This window comes from Tamandua tetradactyla, chromosome 1, assembly GCF_023851605.1.
Source record: "Tamandua tetradactyla isolate mTamTet1 chromosome 1, mTamTet1.pri, whole genome shotgun sequence".
In the NCBI taxonomy this organism is placed as follows: Eukaryota; Metazoa; Chordata; class Mammalia; order Pilosa; family Myrmecophagidae; genus Tamandua; species Tamandua tetradactyla.
This window is the reverse complement of record NC_135327.1, coordinates 119,248,360-119,273,507: the sequence shown is the minus strand read 5'-3', so window position 1 is coordinate 119,273,507 and position 25,148 is coordinate 119,248,360. Positions and strand designations below refer to the sequence as shown.

At 37.1% G+C, this 25,148-nt stretch overlaps 1 long non-coding RNA gene across 1 annotated transcript in view; it reads right to left on the bottom strand.

Moving 5' to 3' along the window:
- Positions 1-209: 209 nt before the first annotated feature.
- Positions 210-25,148, bottom strand: part of LOC143686221 (uncharacterized) — a 41,045-nt gene continuing 16,106 nt past the window's right edge. Inside the window, exon 3 of the long non-coding RNA XR_013176975.1 lies at positions 210-363. This is a non-coding gene — a long non-coding RNA (uncharacterized LOC143686221). The remainder of the gene's footprint in view (positions 364-25,148) is intronic.

Genomic DNA, 25,148 nt, shown 5'->3' with positions numbered 1-25,148 from the left:
CTTATTAAGTCAATCTAGCTGTTTAATCCTAAACCAGTGCATGCTATTTTATTTACTGCAAGTTTAGAACTTACTAAGTCGAGGGCAAATTCTACCCCTCCCATTTAAAAAGAAATGGAAAACTTTCTAGATATTTTTCTACATCAATTCTTCAAGCTGTTTGGAATAACTTTGTGAAGTTCCAGAAAACAAAGTATTTATTGTTTTGAATTAAATCTGAAGAATTGTTCCAATAGAGATGGCTAAAGTCTTGCCCACTTGCCTTCACTGGATCCCTGCTGCGACCCCTGAGGAGGAATTTGGGTAACCACTTCTCTGGAGACTCCTCCTGCTCATATGGACATCCCGTCTCGTCAGCAAGCACTACGGGGCAAACACAGACAGAGGGCTATGTTCTTTTCTCTGCATCCGTTGTCTGCTCACAAAGTGGCAGAGTCTCCCACACCCTCGGTTACCTACAACCTTCTGCTTCTACTCACTGCCCTCCACCACCAGTCGATGGCCCCTGCCCTTTTATCTGTGTCTCAGCTGCCCTAAATAATATATTTTTGCCCCAGCATCTTAACATCTGTTCCACATTTAAGTATTTCACTTAACAGTAGCTTTGGAGCCATTTAAATAACTATTTCCATACTCAGCTGAAGGGAGTATAAAATGTGAAACATTAAAGATCTGCTGTAGATGGAGAGGTGACAAATATGTGGAGACTCGCTTCCCACGGGTAAAAGGAGAAAGCTCTGTGGTGGTCTGAATATTTTAAGTTCCATTTACATGTTCTTAGCGCCTTAGGAGGAAAAGTAATCCATCCTTCTAACTACGACTGGAACGTTTATATTATCCTTATTCACTAAAAAGGATAGAACATTTACTGCTGGTTCTTTTTACATCTATACCATGGAATAAGAAAGGCCAAGTTATACACTACTAGTGAACACACATTCTAGTCTTGGTAATGATCACCTGTAGATCCAGCTCATTCCACTACTTGTAATTACTATAGATTGCATTTAATTCATTTGGTCAAAGTGAAGTTGAGAGAGTTTTATAGAAAACTATCTTTCCTTTGTTGTAACGATTTTAGAATATATAAATACAAATTAAAATCACATTAATTTGTTAAAACAAGGCAATAGAACATACATCTTAATAAGAAGTTTGACTTACCTTTACTGGAATTTGTTTAAAAAGATCAGAAGGCTTTCTGGTCATTCATTCTTCATTTATTCATTCATTCATTAAATATTTATTGAATGTGTAATATAAACTACTGTTCCAGGGGCCAAGACTGTAGTGCAATATATTCGTATATAGCGAGGAGAAAGCTCATACTATCACGGAGCTAAAAGTTTAGTGCAGAGAGATAGAAAACTGATAAAGAAATAAGAAAAATATCACACTGAGTGATAAGTGCTATACTCAGAAATAAAACTGAGTGATTGCTGGAGGTTGTCTCCTTTGGATTAGATGGTCATGGAAATTTCTCTGTGGACATGACTTTAAGTCAAAATGTGAATGAAAAGAGGGAGACACCCATGAAAATATTAAGGTAAAGAATATTTAGTGAACACACATTCTAGTTTGGTAAAGATCAGGTTAGAAAGAAATCTAGAGCAAAAGTCATAGGGTCGTATATTAGTTTGTTAAGCTGCCAGAATGCAATCTACCAGAAATGGGATGGCTTTTACAAGGGGAATTTAATAAGTTAGAAGTTTACAGTTCTAAGCCTATAAAAATGACCAAACTAAGGCATTTAGGTAGAGATAAACTAAATTGAAGAAAGGCCTATGGGTCTGGAACACCTCTGTCAGGTGGGAAAGCACGTTGCTGGCATCCTCTTGTCCCTGGCTCCTGGGATCTGTTGCTGTCAGCCTCTGTTCCTGTGGAGATCCCTCACTTTGCATCTGTGGGACTTAATTTGGCTCCTCCAGGACACAACTGTAGGCTCTGGCCTTCTCAGCATCTCATGGGGATACACACGGTGATGTCTGCAGGGCCCGCATCTCCAAACATCTGGGTCTCATATCAGCTCTGTCAACCCTGAAGCAACTGCTCTCCAAGCATGGGCATCTGCTATGCCCTGAGCTCTTGCCAAAATGTTTCCTCTTTTGAAGGACTCCAGTAAATTAATCAGGACCTACCTGGAATAGGTGGGCTCACATCTCCATCTAATTAAAAGATCACACCCACAATTGGATGTGTCACATCTCCATGGCGATAACTAATTAAGAGTTTCCACCCTAAGCTATTGAATCAGGATTAAAAGAAACAGCTGCTCCCACAATATTGAATGAGGATTACAACATGTCTTTTCTGAAGTACATCACAATATCTTCAAACTGGCACAGGTAGGAAGAAGTTTGGTAAGCTTTGGGAGGCTACTGTGCCTGGAATATAGTGAACAACAGGGAATGTGGTAGAAGATGAGAGTAAATAGACAGGAGTCACATCACAGAGGTCTGTGCAAACTAATTTAAGCAGTTTGGATTTTATTCCAAGTATGAAGGAAAGCCATTGGAAAGTAATAAGCAAGTGGGTGAAATGTTCTGATTTACATTTACAGCATTATGATTGCTAAATAGATCATTGAAAAGAGGGGCAAAGTATGAAAAAAAATTGCAGTAGATGAGGGGGAAAAGACAATGCTGGGGAGAGGGAAAAATTATTGGAGAGATGAGCCTGAGTAGGCAAGAAGAGTTGTAGGGAAGGATGGCCCAGAACAGACTATTCATTCATGACAAGAAGGAAAGTGGCCTGTTCAGTCTAGGGGAAAGTAGGTGGGTTAAAGTGACAATGGGAGCATTTGGAAGGTCTATTCTGATTACTTCTGTTTTCTCAATTGAATGGGAAGCAAGATCATTACTGAGAGTGGGGATGGGGAAGCATATGGTGGAGGTTTGAGGAGAAAAGGTAAAATAGGTGTGAGGTTTAAAGGAAGAAATGTAAGATAGTAATATAGGAGCATGGGAGACTGAATTTACTTGGAAAATGTAAGATGATTGCCAGACAGCACAAAAAACCTTCTTAAAGTTAATGGTCAAAAATTTAAAGTGAGACAGGTCAGTATGGATTTGTTTTTGTCTAGTGGATTTTAGCTACATCGGGGCACATGGAAAATATACAGAAAATCCAAATTTTCCAGGGTTGATATTTGTCAAAGCCAGAGATGGACAACAGAGTTGAAGATTTACGCAAAGTGGTGATTTTTATGAGGTACCATGGGAATATAAGCTTGTTAGGGATAAGAGTGTGGAGACAGACAGCTCATGGTTGGGAGATGGTCAAGAGCAACAGGGAAAAGGTAGTATGATCAACAGTTTGTGGATCCTAGAGGAATGGAGGAGTTATCAGAATTGAGTACTAGGAGTGAGCTGGAAAGATAGGAGGTGGTGGGAAAAGTAGAATTGTTGAAATTAAGATTATGGAGTAATTTCAGTTTGGGATAATGACAAAGACTAAGATATCACCCTGGGCATGATTGGCTGAGGTTGAGAAAAAAGGTCAATGGAAGAGATGAGAGTAAACAACTGCGAGTCCAGGTTACAGAAGGACCTTCTATTTGGATATTGAAACTTCCAAGAATTAATTGGAGTGATGAGACATGGATAAGAAGCTATAATAAAACATGGTGGAAATGACCACGGTCTCTAGTGAGTCTATAAGTAATATCACCATACTGAAGGTGAACATGACTGAAAGGGGTTGATAGACCTATGTGTCCCACTGATTAACACTAGCAATATAAATAAATTTTTCCAAGAACTACTTCAAAGGTATGATTCATGTACAAAAAGTGTTTAAGTCCAGGGTCCAGGGGGAAAACTGCCATTGCACGTTATGGGCTATGTTAAACAGAAAAACATCAGTAGTACCACAGGAACAGCAGGGGTAAATAATGGGGGCAGGGACCAAAGCTAAGGGGAAGTTTAGATTTCCCATTTGGTGAGGGTGTGTTTATTTCCTATTTGGTGAGGGTGTGTTATCTTTCTCTTGGGAACAATGAAATTATCTAGAATTGAGAATGTTGGTGGACTCTGGACTTTGGGCATTATACATGATGCTTAACAAATAGAGGTGGCTGAAGGATGCACTGACTGAGAAGTAGATTGGCGAATGATGGTGTATACATATGATCAGATATTGGGCTGCTACAAAAAGGAACGAAGTCATGAGGCATGCAACGATGTGTATGAACCTGTGGGACATTTGGTGAGGCAAAATAACCCAGAAATGAAAGAACAATTATTGTATGGTCTCCTTTAAAAATTGCTTATAAGAAAACAGGGGCCTAGATTGCAAACCCTTATAGCAGATGCATTTAGTCCAAAGGAGAATTTTTATTTCTGGATATTGAGAGGCTGTTTTATATATGTGTAACCTGGTGTTTAGAGATAAGAACAAAGCTGATCAGGCTGGGATGAAGGTAATTCAGAACACAGGGGTAAGGAAGACATTGTCTATGTTTCAGAACCACACCTTACTCTTTGAGATCAAAGGAACAAAGGTTTATTTTGTCTGGAACCTAAATTTTCTGTAGCACACAATCTAACTCAACCCTCCTGGATAGCTCATTTGAACAACTGAAACACAGGGAACACAGAATAAGAAAGAGGGCCTTTAATCCTGTATTGCTTAATGTAATGCCTGGATACATCCTAGAATATATTAAGCAGATAATCAAAAAGTTTTGGCAAAGTCCCTTGAGGGATGGGAGAAAAAAATATGGAACTATTCAACTTTACCACCAGGGAACTTCCTGAAACTGTATCAAACATTAGGGACACCAAAATCAACAGGCCAAGCCCTTGATCTTGAAACTTACTCTTGTGAGGTAAGTGTATGTTGGTAGCGGAGAAGCTCAGCCTACCTATAGGTATGCCTAAGAGTTACTTCTGGAGGACCTCTTTTGTTGTTCAGATGTGGCCTCACCCTTTCTAAGCCCAACTCTGTAAGTAAAATAATTGCCCTACCCCCATGTGGCACATGACATCCAGGAGTGAAAGTCTCCCTGGCAGCATGAGAGATGACTCCCAGGGATAAGTCCGGCCCTGGCACCATGGGATCTACAATTCCATCTTGACCGAAAGGGGGAAAAGAAGTGTAACTAATAAAGTATCAGTGGCAGAGAGATTTCAAAGAGAGTCAAGAACTGTTGGAGGTCACTGTTATGCAACCTTCAGTTAGACACTGCCACCCACCATAACTTGCTAAAACCCAACCAAACTGTTCCAACCAATCCTAAAGAATACCCAGGGCAATATATATAAGATTCTAGAAAGGTTCCATGCACTAGGATAACTTCCCAGAAACCTACAACATTCAGATGGGTCCCTGGACCAGATAAGTCCTGAAACTTAGAGAACCTAACCTCTCCAGAACATCGCCTAGTTCCATCTCCCTATCCCATATTACTGACAGTCCCTTCCAACATAAAAAAAAAGTTAGACTGGTCATAGCTCCAAATACCCCTAAGAGTGGGATAGAAAGATCAAAGGTGATGGTGGAGTTATACAGAGAAGCCATTTCTCTGAGGGATTCTGACACCCTCTGAGCACATTGAGCTTCCACTTTGATAGGTACAATAGGTGCAGGAGATGAAAGGAAAAGCCTGAGATTAGTACTCAGGAAGAGATATAATAGGAGATCTCAAAAAAAAGATTCTTCCTTAAAAGCCACACCCTCAGTACAAGGAAACATGACAAATAAAATCTCAGAACACAAAAAGTACAAAAAAACATGCCTATCTTGACTATGGCATGGAGTGGAAAAGGAAAAATATTCTACCTTGAGAATTCCTGGCCACAAGTGTGCCTTTAGTTTGATTTTTATTATGAACTCATTTTATAAGGTATATGATCCAACTATAAACTACCCAAACAAACAAAACAACCGCAAACCACTCAAATCCACAAACAATAATAAGCAGAGCTAATAAATGAAATTTAAGGTAGTTTTATCAGAAGCAGATGTAAATCTGTTCCAGAAGAACTGAATTTCAACCCCAGTTCTAACAATTCCCAAATTTCACAGGAAAATAAGTCACTTATGATAAGTATTACAAAACTCATGAGAAATCAACAAGCCAAGGGGTTAAATCGAGCAGAAAAAGAACTAGGTGCAGAAATACTTCAAATATTAATATTATCAGAAACAGAATATAATTATATTTAACATGATTAAAGAGATTTTTGAAAACTATCTTGAAAATATGATCAAGGCATACAATACTTTAAAGAACAAACAAAAAGATTTGGAAAAGAAGTAAACAGAATGACTAGAAATGAGAAATTCATTATTAAAACCTGAATTAAAGATTAAATAGCTAAGGAGAGAATCAACAATCTGGAAGTCAGGTCCAAAGAAATTACAGAATACAGTTCAGAGATTTGGATAACATGAAAGAGACAGTATGAGACATAGAGAATAAAATACGAATGTTGAGCATACATCGAATTGGAGTTTCAGAAAGAGAGGAGAAAAAATTCAAAGAGTTAATGGGCTATGAATTTTTTAATCCCATGAAAATACACCATTTCTTATACACAAGAAGTCCAAAAAAGCCCAAATATGATAAATAAAATGACGTACACATCTAGATACATCATAGCTAAACTTCAAAATACAAATACCAGGAAACTAAAAATAAAGACAGCTATACAGGCAGCCTAGAGGTAAAAAGTAGATTGCTTACAAAAACAGCACTTGCAGCTGACCCAACAGCAATAATGGAAGCAGACATGGTAGGCGAGTATCATAAATGTGCTGAAAGAAATTAACTTATTTCATATTCAGCAATTTGCATACTCAGTAAAACTGTCTTGTAATAAAATGAAGTTAAAACAGTTTCACCCAGTCACTGAGAGAATACTTGGCAGTAAAGGAAAACCTAAAGAATGCACTTCAAGCAGAGATAAAATGGTCCCAAAGGAAGATCTGAAATGTAAATATCCTGAGCAAATATGTCACTAATATGCTTATAAAACTAAAAAAATAATGACCTTACATATAATCATGTTTAATTTATGGGAGAAAAACTAAAATTTTGCCAACTATCATTTATAATAAAAGAAAGTATGATCAGAGATAAAGCATTCTAAGATTTTTGTACTGTTAGCAAAGAGGATAGATACATTGATTGTTATTCTAGTTATAGAATGTTTAATTTCCAAAATAGTAGAGGAGAAAAAAATGAGATGAAAAAATTAAAATGTGTCAACACCATCCCTATAGACACATACAGACCCACCTAAATTGTTCTATAAATGCAAAATAAACCCAACAAAAATCTCACAATTTTTTTATGGCACTTTACAAGCTTAAGCGGGATTCTTCTCTGATTCTATTTCATTATGCTGTCCTTAAGTTCTGGTATAAAGAATACACTGGCCTCATAAAATAATTGAAACAATTTCCCTCCCTCTCTATTCTCTGAGACAGCTTGTATGAAATAGAGATTATTTTTATTTGTAGCTAGAGAATTCAGTAAAACTACCTGTTTGGGCTGGATGCTTTTCTTGGGTATATAGGAAAGTTGGGGGTAGACAATCAGTGATAAATGCAACTTTTTAGGAGCTATTGGTGTGTTATTTTCTATTTCATCTTGAGTCAATTTTGATGATTTATGTTATTCTAAAAGTTTTCCCATTATATATAAGGTTTCGATTTCACAAATCAGGGTAGAATGAAGATGAAGGCTCAAAAATTTACCTCCTCTGTGGTTAGAAAACAACCCTGGAATCCTGATCAGAGCAGGAGGTTTTACTTAGTGGCTTTTAGGGTTTCAGTCAATCATCCTAGGATCTTTTATTTTCTTTAAAAGTTTCTTTTCTACTCAAAGGTGAATTTGATTTTTTTAAAATGTCATTTCATACACTAAAAGTCTCCCAAAGTGGGCTAATAGTTTTGGCTTTTGGTGGGGAAAGTGAATTTATAAGAGTACAGTACTTCGTGCCCTATAGCTTTATAGCCTTTACTTGTAAGTTGAAGGATTGGAAGGTACTTGTCCCATAAATTGTAATGCCCGCGATGCTGCCTTTATAGTCTAAAGGTTGATACTCTGTGAGGCACATTGTTAGTGAGTGGGTTTTGTGATTTAAAAAAAAGAAGAAAAAGAAAGAAGCGAGGAAGAAGAAAATAATTCTACCAGTCCAATCCATTCAAAGGTGCTCTGCAATAAATTCCTTCAGAAACCTGTAACTCACTGAAGCCAAATAGGACACTAAAATGTTTTTTATTCTCAATATAGACTTTGCAATTTAATAGTCTAAGGCTTGATTAATGATTACACACATGTATTCTCACATACACATCTAATTTTACCAATGAAGAAAACCTGAGAGGCTTAAAAAAAACCCCAGAGCTATTGGAGATGCTTGTTAAAAATAAAGGTGTCACAACTTGCTTTCTATCTCTATTAGTATGGGTAAAATCAAAAGAGAAAGCAGTGCAACAAAGAGTAAAAATATCAACTTCTCACATGGATCTTTCTCAAGAGTAGCCCATATACACTGTCCTTGTCATGCTGGATTAGTTCATTAAAACCTTAGGAATAATAATGCAAATTCATGTCAATAATACACTCATGCACTTTTCAAAGTCATATACCTTGGGCTTGAATGAAATATCTGCTGCTTAAAAACTGCTACATTAGTTAATTTGCTTAATTTACCTTGCTTCATACCTGGCTTCTATTTCTTTTTTAAAATACTTATTTTATTCTTTAAAAGTAATACACCCTTAAAAAAAAAAAGTTTCCATTTTTGGGTGGTGCAACGATGGCTCAGTGGCAGAATTCTTGCCTGCCATGCGGGAGACCAGGGTTTGATTCCCGGTGTCTGTCTATGAAAAAAAAAAAAAAGTAACAGACCCTTGATTAAAAATTAAAATAGAGGGTGGGCCATGGTGGCTCAGCAGGTAAGAGTGCTTGCCTGCCATGCCCGAGGACCCGGGTTCGATTCCCGGTGCCTGCCCATGTTGAAAAATAAATAAATAAATAAAATAGAACGCTCAGTAAAAAGTCCTTGTTTATCCTACCTTGTCCCCTAGTTGCCCTCTATAGGGGAAACTATTATTAACCTCTCATGATGATTCCCCACAGAGATATCAAGTGCAGGTACAATCATTCATGCATGCTTATTTTAATATATTCCAATTTGATGGATTTAAGTTATATAGTGTTGTTGTTTTAATGAACACTTCTTCAGTGATAACAAGACTGAGAATGTTTCCATTTAATTAAATCTGTTTGAATTTATTTTTCAATAAACTGCCTTTTCTCTCCAATTTCTTACTGGTTTTTAGATTTTTTTCTAATTGATTCCTAAAAAATCTCACCATATTAAACAATTACCCTGTTATCATTTGAAGTACGTTACAAATCTTCCCAGTTTGTAATTGGTTTTATTTATAGTATTCTATGGTTATGCAGAGATGTTTAATTTTTCTGTAGAAAAAAATATCATCTCATGCTTTCTAAGTTTTGTGTCATGTTTAGAAATACTATTTCATGCCAAGATTACTTCAAAAATTCTCACATAATTTCCTTAGTATTCTTTACAATTTTCTTTCATAATGTTTAAATCTCTGATCCTATTTTATTTCATTTTGGTATAATGATTGGAGTCGGAATTTTTATTATTTTCCAGAAGGGTAGATAAGTAAGTGGTCATCAGTTATAGAAAAAATAATTTTTGCATGAATTTGAAATGCTTCTTCAAGCCACCTTACATGTAAATTTTGATACATATCTAAACTCTTTATTTGTTCCCTGATGTTCTGTTTATAAGTATCAGTAAAAATTTGTAGCATTTTATTTTAATGCTTGTACAACTAATCGGCGCTCATAAATCTTCTGTTTCTAAATGGTCTATTCTAAAAGTTCTGTGCATTAATTTCAGTCAGACAATATTAAGTGTATAGATCAGTCTTGGTAGATTTATCACCTTTACAATATTGAGGCTTCCTATTCAAGAACATGGTACATCATTTTATTTGTTTAATTTTTAGTGTTCTTCTGTACTCTTTTTTTTTTATGCTGTATGGCAGAGTCACATTTCATGCTTTTGCCATGTGAATATCCCGTTATTGCAGCACCATTTGTTGATTTTTGTTGTTTGTTTTGCTTGTTCGTTTGTTTTTTGGGAAGTGTATGGACCGGAAATCGAACCCAGGTCTCCTGCATGGAAGGTGAGGATTCTACCATTGAACTACCCTTGCACCCCCTTTTTCTGTATTCTTTTGAATTCCCTTTATATAGATCTTGAACATTTCTTGTGAAGCTTATTCCTCCTGTATTTTACATTTTGTTCCCATGGCAAATGTTATTTTTTAATTTATATTTTAAAATAACTACCCTTTGTGCATATAAAAATAACTGGTTTGTGTGTATTAATGTTATAGTCAGATATTTTACTTATTGTTTGTAATTTTTTTTGCAGATTCTCTTCTGTTTTTCAGCTGTACAGTTCAATCACGTATGTAAATAATGATAAGCCTATAATGTCTCATCAAGCCTTTATACTGAATTATTTCTCCTTTCTAATTGCAAACCTAGAACCTCCAAAACAATAGTAGTAACAATAAATGTAATAGTAGAAATTATTGTCTTCTCCCTACTGAAAATATTTCTAGTGGTTTTACTATTAAGCACATGCAGGCTTTTGGTTCCAAATTAGAAATTTTAGAAATAATGGACAAGTATTAGAAATAACTATTAATTTTTATCAGGAGTTTTTAATCAACAATAGATTTTAAACTTCAATATCTTTATAGCTTTTATGGGCATACTCATGCAATTTTTCTTTTCTGAAATATTAGAAATGTAAATTATATAAATAATTTTCCTAATAGTGAATTATCCTTCCTTTCTGGTCACGATGTATTCCTTTAACATAATTTTAGATTCTGTGTGCTAATATATACCATTTTGTATTTGGGGGCTCAATATTCATGAGAAACACCAATATACAATTTTCTTTTAATATGCCAACAGATTGCAGTTTGATTATTATGGTGAATGCATATGAAAAACATAAGTTTTCTTGTGCCTCTGCTCTAGAAACATTTCAATATCATTGGCAATTTCTGTCCCTTAAAAGTTTTGGTAGACTCATATAATATCTTCTAGGCCTGACACTTGCAACTTTTGGATAACTTTTATAATTACTCTGAAATGGTGTATTTACATTTTCTATACCTTTTGAAGCCATTTTAGGGAATTTAAGTTTCCTAGGAAAATGATCCATTTAAGTTTTTCAAATCCATATGTATAATGCTGAGCAAAGGCACACTTTAATTCCTAATTCCCTCAATATTTGCTCCAAGATCCTCAACCAAATGTCTCTATTCAGATATTTATACTTTATTTCTCATCCTTTAGAAAATTATGTCAGTGGTTTCTCTATACAATTAATGTCTTTAAATGATAATTTCTTGAAATTACTAGTTCTACTCTTTTTGGGGGGTATTTTTGTTGGTTGTGTATTATTTAGTAACTTCACATTTTCTTTATTCTAATTTTCTTAGACTTATTTTATTGGTGACCAAAATCCCTTGTATTAACAATTAACTACTAATCAATTCCTTACTACTAGCTAAGTGTTAACTACATATTCATTTCATCATGAATTAAAACAAAACTTTCATTTGTTTGGGAATGTATTAAGATTTTCATGGTCTAATAGATGGTCAGTCTAAAAAAATTCGATGTGTGCTTGAAAAGAAAGTCTATTTATGCATGGAGTTCAGCATATATCAGTTAGACCTACTCTGTTAATTTTGTTATTTTCATATTTTGTAACTTTCCTTATTTTGGGCTACCTCAATATTTATGGGTGGAGAAGACAAATGAACATTTATATTGTTGCACAGATTTATTCTAATATCTGTTATAGTTTTGCTTGATGAATCTTTATATTATGCTATTTAAGTACATAATTTTTTTTTACCTTCTTGCGGATTACAGCATTGTCATTAGACACTGTCTTCATTTTTTTTGAATTTTTTATTAATTAAAAAAATTACAAGAAACACAAACATTCCCAACACATACACTCAGCAATTCACAATATCATCACATGCTTGCATATTTATCATCATGATCATTTCCCAGATCATTAGCATCAATTCAGAAAAAGAAATAAAAAGACAGCAGGAAAATATAACAAACAGAAAAAAAAAATTTTACATGCCATACCCCTTACTGATCCCTTTCATTGATCACTAGCATTTCAAACTAACTCTATTTTAACATTTGTTCCCCCTATTATTTATTTTTATTCCATATGTTCCTCTCATCTGTTGACAAGGTAGATAAAAGGAGCATCAGACACAAGGTTTTCACAATCACACAGTCACATTGTGAAAGCTATATCATTATACAATCATCATCAAGAAACATGGCTACTGGAATACAGCTCTACATTTTCAGGCAATTCCCTCCAGCCTCTCCATTACATCTTGGATAACAAGGTGATATCTACTTAATGCATAAGAATAACCTCCAGAATAACCTCTTGACTCTGTTTGGAATCTCTCAGCCATTGACACTTTGTCTCATTTCACTCTTCCCCCTTTTGGTTGAGAAGGTTTTCTCAATCCCTTGATGCTGGGTCTCAGCTCATTCTAGAGTTTTTCTCAATCCCTTGATGCTGAATCTCAGCTCATTCTGGGATTTCTGTCCCACGCTGCCAGGAAGATCCACACCTCTGGTAGTCATGTCCCATGTAGACAGGGGGAGGGTGGTGATTCTGCTTGCTATGTTGGCTGGAGAGAGAGGCCACATCTGAGCAACAAAAGAGGTTCTTTGGGGGGTGACTCTTAGGCTTAATTTTAAGTAGGCTTGACCTATCCCCTGTGGGATTAAGTTTCATATGAACAAACCCCAAGACTGGGGGCTCAGCCTATAGCTTTGGTTGTCCACACTGCTTGTGAGAATATCAAGAATTCAACTTGGGACTTCCAGAGAAGATGGCAGCTTAGTAAGACGTACGGGTCTTAGTTCCTCCTCCAGAACAGCTACTAAAGAAACAGAAACGGTACAGGACAGCTCCCAGAACCATGACAGAGACCAAAAAGACAGCGTACCCCATTCTGGAACGGCTGAACTGGCTGGGAGAATCCGCTGCGGTGAGATTCCCGAGGGGCGCGTGCTTCCCCGGGCCGTGGCGGCTGGCGGCTGGAGTCCCTCCCTCCCTCCTTCCTGGGCCGGCTGGGAGATTTGGACAGGCGGTCCCCTCAAGCCACGGCAGCCGGTGCCCCCCCCCCCCCACGTGCAGCCTCCCGGGCCGGCTGGGAGATTTGGATCAGAGGTCCCCCAAGCTGCGGAGGCCGGCCACCAGGGTCCCTTCCACACATGTGGCTTCCTGGTCCGGCTGGGAACTTTGGATTGGCACTCCCCCAAGCCGTGGTGGCCAGCGCCCCCCGCCACGCATGGTTTCCCGGGCCGACTGGAAGATTTGGATCGGCACTCCCCCAAGCCGCGGTGGCTGGCACCCCTCGCTACTTCCCGGGCTGGCTGGGAGATTTGGATCGGCACTCCCCCAAGCCGCGGTGGCCAGTGTCCCCCCCCCACATGCAGATTCCCGGGCTGGCTGGGAGATTTGAATTGGAACTCCCCCAAGCCGCTTCGGCTGGCGACCCTTCCCCACAGTGAGAGTCTTCCAAAGTTAAAGGAGCCACAGCATCTTTTACTGGTGGGACCCGCAGACAGACAAGCGCCACATACTGGGCAGGATAAGAAAAACAGAGCCCAGAGATTTCACAGGAAAATCTTTCAACCTGCTGGGTCCCACACCCAGGAAAATCTGATTAAATGCCCAGGTGCCAGCAAAAAATAATGGATCACGCCAGGAAAATTGAAGATATGGCCCAGTCAAAGGAAGAAACCAATAGTTCAAATGAGATACAGGAGCTGAGACAACTAATTATGAATATATGAACAGAAATAGAAAACCTCTTCAAAAACCAAATCAATAAATTAAGGGAGGACATGAAGAAGACATGGGCTGAACAAAAAGAAGAAATAGAAAGTGTGAAAAAACAAATCACAGAACTTATGGGATTGAAGGACAAAGTAGAAAAGATGGAAAAAGCAATGGATACCTACAATGGTAGATTTAAAGAGACAGAGGCTAGAATTAGTGAACTGGAGGATGGAACATCTGAATTCCAAAAAGAAACAGAAACTATAGGGAAAAGAATGGAAAAATTTGAGCAGGGGATCAGGGAACTGAATGATAATATGAAGCGCACAAATATATGTGTTGTGGGTGTCCCAGAAGGAGAAGAGAAGGGGAAAGGAGGAGAAAACCTAATGGAAGAAATTATCACTGAAAATTTCCCAACTCTTATAAAAGACCTAAAATTACAGATCCAAGAAGTGCAGCACACCCCAAAGAGAATAGACCCAAATAGGCGTTCTTCAAGACACTTACTAGTTAGAATGTCAGAGGTCAAAGAGAAAGAGAGGATCTTGAAAGCAGCAAGAGAAAAACAATCCATCACATACAAAGGAAACCCAATAAGACTATGTGTAGATTTCTCAGCAGAAACCATGGAATCTAGAAGACAGTGGGATGATATATTTAAATTGCTAAAAGAGAAAAACTGCCAACCAAGACTTCTATATCCAGCAAAACTGTCCTTCAAAATGAGGAAGAAATTAAAACATTTTCAGGCAAAAAGTCACTGAGAGAATTTGTGACCAAGAGACCAGCTCTGCAAGAAATACTAAAGGGAGCACTAGAGTCAGATACGAAAAGACAGAAGAGAGAGGTATGGAGAAGAGTGTAGAAAGAAGGAAAATCAGATATGATATATATAATACAAAAGGCAAAATGGTAGAGGAAAATATTATCCAAACAGTAATAACACTAAATGTTAATGGACTGAATTCCCCAATCAAAAGACATAGACTGGCAGAATGGATTAAAAAAACAGGATCCTTCTATATGCTGTCTACAGGAAACACATCTTAGACCCAAAGATAAACATAGGTTGAAAGTGAAAGGTTGGGAAAAGATATTTCATGCAAATAACAACCAGAAAAGAGCAGGAGTAGCTATACTAATATCCAACAAATTAGACTTCAAATGTAAAACAGTTAAAAGAGACAAAGAAGGACATTATCTACTAATAAAAGGAACAATTAAACAAGAAGACATAACAATCATAAATATTTATGCACCGAACCAGAATGCCCCAAAATACGTGAGGAATACACTACAATCACTGAAAAGGGAAATAGACACATATACCATAATAGTTGGAGACTTCAATTCACCACTCTCATCAATGGACAGAACATCTAGACAGAGGATCAATAAAGAAATAGAGAATTTGAATATTACAATAAATGAGCTAGACTTAACAGACATTTATAGGACATTACATCCCACAACAGCAGGATACACCTTTTTCTCAAGTGCTCATGGATCATTCTCAAAGATAGACCATATGCTGGGTCACAAAGCAAGTCTTAAAAAATTTAAAAAGATTGAAATCATACACAACAATTTCTCGGATCATAAAGGAATGAAGTTTGAAATCAATAATAGGCGGAGTGCCAGTAAATTCACAAATACATGGAGACTCAACAACACACTCTTAAACAACGAGTGGGTCAACGAAGAAATTGCAAGAGAAATTAGTAGATATCTCGAGGTGAATGAAAATGAAAACACAACATATCAAAACCTATGGGACACATCAAAGGCAGTGCTAAGAGGGAAATTTATTGCCCTAAATACCTATATCAGAAAAAAAGAAAAGGCAAAAATTCAGGAATTAACTGTCCACTTGGAAGAACTGGAGAAAGAACAGCAAGCTAACCCCAAAGCAAGCAAGCAAAAGGAAAGAAATAACAAGGATTAGAGCAGAAATAAATGAAATTGAAAACATGAAAACAATAGAGAAAATCAATAAGGCCAGAAGTTGGTTCTATGAGAAAATCAATAAGATTGATGGGCCCTTAGCAAGATTGACAAAAAGAAGAAGAGAGAGGACGCAAATAAATAAGATCAGAAATGGAAGAGGAGCCATAACTACTGACCTCACAGAAATAAAGGAGGTAATAACAGGATACTATGAGTAACTTTATGCTAATAAATACAACAATTTAGATGAAATGGACAGGTTCCTGGAAAGGCATGAACAACCAACTTTGACTCAAGAAGAAATAGATGACCTCAACAAACCAATCACAAGTAAAGAAATTGAATCAGTCATTCAAAAGCTTCCTAAAAAGAAAAGTCCAGGACCAGACGGCTTCACATGTGAATTCTATCAAACATTCCAGAAAGAATTAGTAACAACTCTCCTCAAACTCTTCAAAAAAATCAAAGTGGAGGGAAAACTACCTAATTCATTCTATGAAGCCAACATCACCCTCATACCAAAACCAGGCAAAGATATTACAAAAAAAGAAAACTACAGACCAATCTCTCTAATGAATATAGATGCAAAAATCCTCAACAAAATTCTAGCAAATCGAATCCAACAACACATTAAAAGAATTATACATCATGACCAAGTAGGATTCATCCCAGGTATGCAAGGATGGTTCAACATAAGAAAATCAATTAATGTAATACACCATATCAACAAATCAAAGCAGAAAAATCACATGATCATCTCGATTGATGCAGAGAAGGCATTTGACAAGATTCAACATCCTTTCCTGCTGAAAACACTTCAAAAGATAGGAATACAAGGGAACTTCCTTAAAATGATAGAGGGAATATATGAAAAACCCACAGCTAATATCATCCTCAATGGGGAAAAATTGAAAACTTTCCCCCTAAGATCAGGAACAAGACAAGGATGTCCACTATCACCACTATTATTCAACATTGTGTTGGAGGTTCTAGCCAGAGCAATTAGACAAGAAAAAGAAATACAAGGCATCAAAATTGGAAAGGAAGAAGTAAAACTATCACTGTTTGCAGATGATATGATACTATACATCGAAAACCCGGAAAAATCCACAACAAAACTACTAGAGCTAATAAATGAGTACAGCAAAGTAGCAGGTTACAAGATCAACATTCAAAAATCTGTAGCATTTCTATACACTAGCAATGAACAAGCTGATGGGGAAATCAAAAAACGAATTCCATTTACAATTGCAACTAAAAGAATAAAATACTTAGGAATAAATTTAACTAAAGAGACAAAAAACCTATACAAAGAAAACTACAAAAAACTGTTAAAAGAAATCACAGAAGACCTAAATAGATGGAAGGGCATACTGTGTTCATGGATTGGAAGACTAAATATAGTTAAGATGTCAATCCTACCTAAATTGATTTACAGATTCAATGCAATACCAATCAAAATCCCAACAACTTATTTTTCAGAAATAGAAAAACCAGTAGGCAAATTTATCTGGAAGGGCAGGGTGCCCCGAATTGCTAAAAGTATCTTGAGGAAAAAAAACGAAGCTGGAGGTCTCATGCTGCCGGACTTTAAGGCATATTATGAAGCCACAGTGGTCAAAACAGCATGGTATTGGCATAAAGATAGATATATCGACCAATGGAATCGAATAGAGTGCTCAGATATAGACCCTCTCATCTATGGACATTTGATCTTTGATAAGGCAGTCAAGCCAACTCACCTGGGACAGAACAGTCTCTTCAATAAATGGTGCCTACAGAACTGGATATCCATATGCAAAAGAATGAAAGAGGACCCGTATCTCACACCCTATACAAAAGTTAACTCAAAATGGATCAAAGATCTAAACATTAGGTCTAAGACCATAAAACAGTTAGAGGAAAATGTAGGGAGATATCTTATGAAACTTACAATTGGAGGCGGTTTTATGGACCTTAAACCTAAAGCAAGAGCATTGAAGAAAGAAAGAAAGAAAGAAATGGGAGCTCCTCAAAATTAAACACTTTTGTGCATCAAAGAACTTCATCAAGAAAGTAGAAAGACAGCCTACACAATGGGAGACAATATTTGGAAACGACATATCAGATAAAGGTCTAGTATCCAGAATTTATAAAGAGATTGTTCAACTCAACAACAAAAAGACAGCCAACCCAATTACAAAATGGGAAAAAGACTTGAACAGACACCTCTCAGAAGAGGAAATACAAATGGCCAAAAGGCACATGAAGAGATGCTCAATGTCCCTGGCCATTAGAGAAATGCAAATCAAAACCACAATGAGATATCATCTCACACCCACCAGAATGGCCATTATCAACAAAACAGAAAATGACAAGTGCTGGAGAGGATGTGGAGAAGGAGGCACACTTATCCACTGTTGGTGGGAATGTCAAATGGTGCAACCACTGTGGAAGGCAGTTTGGCAGTTCCTCAAAAAACTGAATATAGAATTGCCATACGACCCAGCAATACCATTGCTAGGTATCTACTCAGAGGGCTTAAGGGCAAAGACACAAATGGACATTTGCACACCAATGTTTATAGCAGCATTATTTACAATTGCAAGGAGATGGAAACAGCCAAAATATCCATCAACAGACGAGTGGCTAAACAAACTGTGGTATATACATACGATGGAATATTATGCAGCTTTAAGACAGGATAAACTTATGAAGCATGTAATAACATGGATGGACCTAGAGAACATTATGCTGAGTGAGTCTAGCCAAAAACTGAAAGACAAATACTGTATGGTCCCACTGATGTGAACCAACATTCGAGAATAAACTTGGAATATGTCATTGGTAACAGAGACCAGCAGGAGTTAGAAACAGGGTAAGATAATGGGTAATTGGAGCTGAAGGGATACAGACTGTGCAACAGGACTAGATACAAAAACTCAAAAATGGACAGCACAATACTACCTAATTGTAATGTGATTTTGCTAAAACACTGAATGAAGCTGCATCTGAGCTATAGTTTTTTGTTTGTTTGTTTGTGTTTTTTGTTTTTTTTTCTTTTTCCTTTTTTGTCTTTTTATATATATTTTTTATTTTTATTATTATTTTTATTTTTTCTCTATATTATCATTCTATATCTTTTTCTGTTGTTTTGCCAGTTCTTTTCCTAAATTGATGCAAATGTACTAAGAAATGATGATCATACATCTATGTGATGATATTAAGAATTACTGATTGCATATGTAGAATGGAATGATTTCTAAATGTTGTTAGTTAATTTTTTTTAATTAATAAAAAAAAAATTTCATCTTGGGGAAGTTGAGTTTTCCCCCGTTCTCACCATTCCCTGAAGGGGACTTTGCAAATATTTTTCCACTCACTGATCAAATCACTCTGGGATTCATCAGGGCATCACCTGGACAAACCAACAAAATCTCATGTCCTATACAAAGTTCCATGTACTTAAGGTGTTCAATCAACTATCTATATAAGTTATATTACAAGATGCAGTAGTCAAAGTATAGATTTGTACCAAATAAACATTTTTTGCTTTAGTCTCACACATTAGTTGAAATTTTTAAATATTAAGTACTATCTCTTTTCAGCACACTGCAGTAATGACATTGTTTTGTTCTTCCTCATGCAAAAACATTTTTAAAATTTGTACATTTAGTCACTATCATTATACACTCTAGGCATTCCTAGATTACACCATCTCAATCTTTATCGTCTATCTTTCTTTGTGATTTCATTTATGCCTCGGCCTTCCTCCCTCTATCATTCTCATGTGCAGCTTCATTCAGTGTTTTAACATAATTGTATTACAGTTAGGTAATATTGTGCTGTCCACTTCTGAGTTTTTATATTCAGTCTGTTGCACAGTCTGTATCCCTTCAGCTCCAATTACCCAATATCTTACCCTATTTCTATTTCCTGATGGTCTCTGTCAGCAAGGAAATATTCCAAATTTATTCACTAATGTCAGTTCATATCAGTGAGACCATACAGTATTTGTCCTTTTGTTTCTGGCTAATCACACTCAGCATAATGTCCTTAAGGTCCATTCATGTTGTTACACACTTCATAACTTCATTCTGTCTTACAGCTGCATAATATTCCATCTTATGTAAATGTCACAGTTTGTTTAGCCAACTGTTTGTTGATGGACATTTTGGCTGTTTCCATCTCTTGGTAATTGTTAATAATGCTGCTATAAACATTGGTGTGTAAATGTCCATTTGTGTCCTTGGCCTCATGTCCTTTGAGTAGAGACAGCATATAGATGGGTCCTGTTTTTTAATCCATTCTGCCAGACTATGTCTTTTGATTGGAGAGTTTAATCCATTAACATTCAGTGTTATTACTGCATGGGTAGTACTTTCTTCTACTATTTTGCCTTCTGGATTTTATATGTCATATCTAATTTTCCTTCTTTTTACCTTTACTCACAGTCTTCCTTTCTACACTCTTCTCCACACCTCTCCCTTCTGTCTTCGTATCTGTCTCTAGTATTTCCTTTAGTATTTCTTGCAGAGCTGGTCTCTTGGTCACAAATTCTCTCAGTGATTTTTTGTCTGAAAATGTTTTAATTTCTCCCTCATTTTTGAAGGACAATTTTTTGCTGGATATAGAATTCTTGGTTGGCAGTTTTTCTCTTTTAATAATTTAAATATATTATCCCACTGTCTTCTTGCCTCCATGGTTTCTGCTGAGAGATCTGCGCATAGTCTTATTGGGCTTCCCTTGTATGTGATGGATTGCTTTTCTCTTGCTGCTTTCAAGATCTTCTCTTTCTCTTTGACCTCTGACATTCTGATTATTAAATGTCTTGGAGTACGTCTATTTGGATCTGTTCTCTTTGGGGTACGCTGCACTTCTTGGATCTGTAATTTTAAGTCTTTCATAAGAGTTGGGAAATTTTCAGTGATAATTTCTTCCATTAGTTTTTCTCCTCCTTTTCCCTTCTCTTCTCCTTCTGGGACACCCACAACATGTATATTCATGTGCTTCATATTGTCTTTCAATTCCATGAGTCCCTGCTCATATTTTTCCATTTTTTTTCCTATAGTTTCTGTTTCTTGTCGGATTTCAGATGTTCCGTCCTCCAGTTCAGAAATCCTATGTTCTGTCTCTCGAAATCTACCATGGTAGGTTTGCATTGTTTTTTTCATCTCTTCTACTGTGTCTTTCATTCCCATAAGTTCTGTGATTTGTTTTTTCAGACTTTCAGTTTCTTCTTTTTGTTCTTTCCTTGCCTTCTTTATATCCTCCCTCAATTCATTGATTTGGTTTTTGATGAGTTTTTCCATGTCTGTTCGTACATTCTGAATTGTTTCAGCTCCTGTATGCCATTTGAATTGTTGGTCTGTTCCTTTGACTGGGCCATATCTTCAATTTTCCTAGTGTGATTTTCTATTTTTTGCTGGCGTCTAGGCATTTAATTACCTTACTTAATTTATTCTGGAGATTGCTTTCACTTCTTTTATCTAGGGTTTTCTTGCTGGATGAATTTGTTGTCTATTTGTTCTTTGACATTCCGTTCAGCTTTATCTGGACCTTTAGCTTAAGTTTCGTTTAACAGAGGAGAATTTTTCAGTTCTTGTTTTCTTGATTCTTTCCCTGCTTGTGTGGTGCCTTTCCCCTCCCCACACTTAGGAGGGTCTACTTAGATATTATAGACCCCAGCCAGATTTTCCCAGACCAAATTGGCCTCCTATCAGGAGGATAGAGTCACCTGTGTCAGTTTTCCCTGAGGGTGAGACCCAGCAGGTTGAAAGACTCTCCTGTGAAGTCTCTGGACTCTGTTTTTCTTATCCTGCCCAATATGTGGCGCTTGTCTGACTGCAGGTCCCACCAGCATAAGATGATGTGGTACCTTTAACTTTGGCAGACTCTCCCTGCTGGGGGCATGGTGGAGACAGAGGAGAGGTTGTAGGCTGGTTTTAATGGCTTCAAATTACCAACCCCTGGTGTCTCAATTCCTTCATGGAGGGATTCCACCTGGGTAGGGCTTCACCCCTCCCCTGGGGAAGGCACAGGCTCCAGATAAGCCCCCAAAAGAGCTCACTTCTGCCTATGCCTGGGGCAGTTGCAGCCTGAAGAGTCCTGCTGCTGTATCCAGAGGCAGTCAAGCCTTTGTAGATACATAGCCACAAAAACCTCTGTTTCCTTCTTTTTTTTTCCCCCCTTTTTCTGTTAGTCCTGCCCCCTTAGCGCCGGGGCAAAAATGAGCAACCTCCACTTTGATCAGGTTCACCTAAGCTGGGGCCCTATTTTTAGTAGTCAGAATTTGTTAATTAGTTCCCCAATTGGCGTTTGATTGTACCCAGTCCCTGCTGCTGGTAAAGTCCTTTCCTTTCCCCTCTGGGAAGTGGCCTGTGGGGGAGGGGCGCTGGCCGCCGCAGCTTTGGGAACTCACGGTTCTGGGGGGTGCTCGCAGCCGGTCCAGCTGGTCCAGACTGGGGTACGCTGTGTGTCTGGTCACTGACATGGCCCCAGGAGCTGTTCTGTACTGTTTCTGGTTATTTAGTAGTTGTTCTGGAGGACGAACTAAAATGCGCACGTTGTTAAGCCGCCATCTTGACCCATTATGTTTTTTTTTTATTTGTCTTATTTATGTTTCTTTGCTGTGATTCAATTTTGCCTGACAACTTAGTCCCTGCATGATTGCCTGTTTTCATATGCATGACACAACTTTTCTCTCCTTTTATTTTTCAACCATTCTGATATACTTCATTTTATAAGCATCTCTATGTCTAGAATATAGTTGAATTTTATTTGATTCAATCTAAAAGTAATTTCATGGGTGAGTTCATAACACTTACCTTTCTTATAGGTTTGTTTATATTCTACCATCTTACTTTAATTTCTACTTTTAGTTCCCCCCTTTATATATATATTTTACTATATTGTCTATGTTTGCTTTCTTTTGTGTGTATGCATATATTTTCTAATGTTGATTGCCAGGTTTGTCTTTTATACTCCTATAAATGGTCTGTGTTTGCTCTGCTTTGTTATTGTACATGTATTGTCCTTCTAATAATTTGAAAGGTTTATAATCTTTTTAAAGTTTTCCAATATTTACCTTTATAAATTTTACATATTTTCAATTACATTTTTAAGGCATTCTTTTGACTTCCCACAAGAAATGATAAATAGATTAAATATAGTTCCACTTCCTTCCACCTCTCTTCCCTTCATTCCACCATTCAATTTACTTAGCTATAATATAATCCTTAATTCTTCTAGCAATTTTCTTTAAGCCTTTAAATGATATTCTGAATTATGTTTTTCATATGGCAAAAATGCTATCATAAAAACATTTCTTGTTCAAAACAATTAGAAATGCAGGATACAATATTTAATATTTTGAATGATAACGGAGCCAGCAAGCAACTGAGCCACCAACCATGAGACAGGATAGCTACAGAGAATAAACACTGTGCCGTCACCCACAGCTGCTCTGGGGGCCTCTACCATTTCCTGATGGCCTAGAGGTTGGGCCTTAAATGGGCTGCATCTGTTCAGGGAACTGAAGCTAAGTTTAGGGCCTACCCAAGGCAGAAAGTTTGGTTCAGAGACTGCCGCATCAGTCCAGGACCTCCAACAGTGACCCTTTCAGTGAAAAGATAAAAAATATTAAATTTAATTAACTAACTAATGAACTAACAAACAAAACACTCGGCAGAGGGAAAAAGGAAAGAAATGTTTAGCTCTCTCAGATTTGGTTCTAGGCAGAGGAGTTTGGGGAAATGTCTCTCTTTGAATTCAAGAGAAGCCAACCTTTACATGGGTTTAGGGATGGATTTTAAAAAATTCAGTGATTCAGTGATCTGAAAACCCCAGATGACTTTCAGAAGCAAAAATAAATGATAGCTAAAGGGAAACACTTTAAACTTGAACCTCAAAAAACTTCCCACAGCCAAAATTCCAAAGTAAGTGCACTCAGGAAAAAAACATCAAATTAAATGAGGAAATAAACCACCATGAGCGAGAGCCAACATAATGAAAGAAAAAAACAAGTAACTACATTAGACCCATAAAGACTATAGGACTAGAAATCATTACATACAGATTAGAAACTATATATAGGTATGTTTAACATGCTTAAAGAAATAAAATAGAGTCTAAGTAAAGCTAGGACCAAAAGAATATGAAAAATGACCAGGCGAAATAGAAAATGAACCAACAAAATCAGATTAGAAACTCAATAGACTAAGTATATTAAACTCTAACAGCTGAGTAAACAACGAGGAGAAACTCAGTGAACATGGTTGACAGAGTAAGGATGGCTAACAAAGGTCTAATCACATCACTTAAGTGAGAAAATAGACTTGGGGAAGGACAAGATTCAAATCGCGGCAAGAATTTTGCAGAATGAGGAAAACACAAACTTAGATTCACATTCCAAAAGAAATTCAAATAATATTAAGAAAAAAGAAAAAGTCACTAGGTACACAAGGAAACTGCAGGTTGCCAAAGACAGAGAGAAGTTCCTAAAAGGGATTAGAGGGGGCACAGAAAACTTAACAGGAATGAAAATTTGATTGAGACCATCAGAAGATTGGATAATATCTTCAAAATGCTAAGAGAAAATAACTGTCAGCCTAAAGTCGTATAGCCAGTGATACATTTTCCAATGTGAAATTAACATATTTCCGACAAAATACAAGCTCTCTTTTCTAAAGAAACGTTTAAGAGAAGACCTTTAGGACGAAGAAAATGATCCCTGAAGGACAGGGGAGCATGGTAGGAAAGGATATAAGTAAACAAGTGGCATATCTGTGATAAAAACAATAGCGTCTTGGTGTGGCCTTCAAAATGACACTCTTGCCACAGAGCAGGTTAGTAGACCATCCTACCTTATGAACTACTCTCTGAGAGATGCTGCTGATTACTGCCAAGGGGTACGCCGTAGGCAGCCTCCTTGCTGAGGTAGTGCGTGCAGGTGCATGCCCACCCAGCCTCTTTATTTCAGGGAAACTTTGATCTCTAGTTCTGAGCTGGTTTGAAAGGATGTAAGTACCCTAGAAAAGCCATGTGTTAATCCTAACCCCATTTTGTAAAGGCAGCCGTTTCTTCCAATCCCTATTCAGTATTGTATGTTTGAAACTGTAATTAGGTCATCTCCCTGGTGATGTGATTTAATCAAGAGTGGTTGTTAAACTGGATTAGGTGACGACATGTCTCCACCCATTTGGGTGGGTCTTGATTAGTTTCTGAAGTCCTATAAAAGAGGAAACATTTTGGAGAGTGAGAGATTCAGAGAGCAGAGAATGCTGTAGCACCATGAAGCAG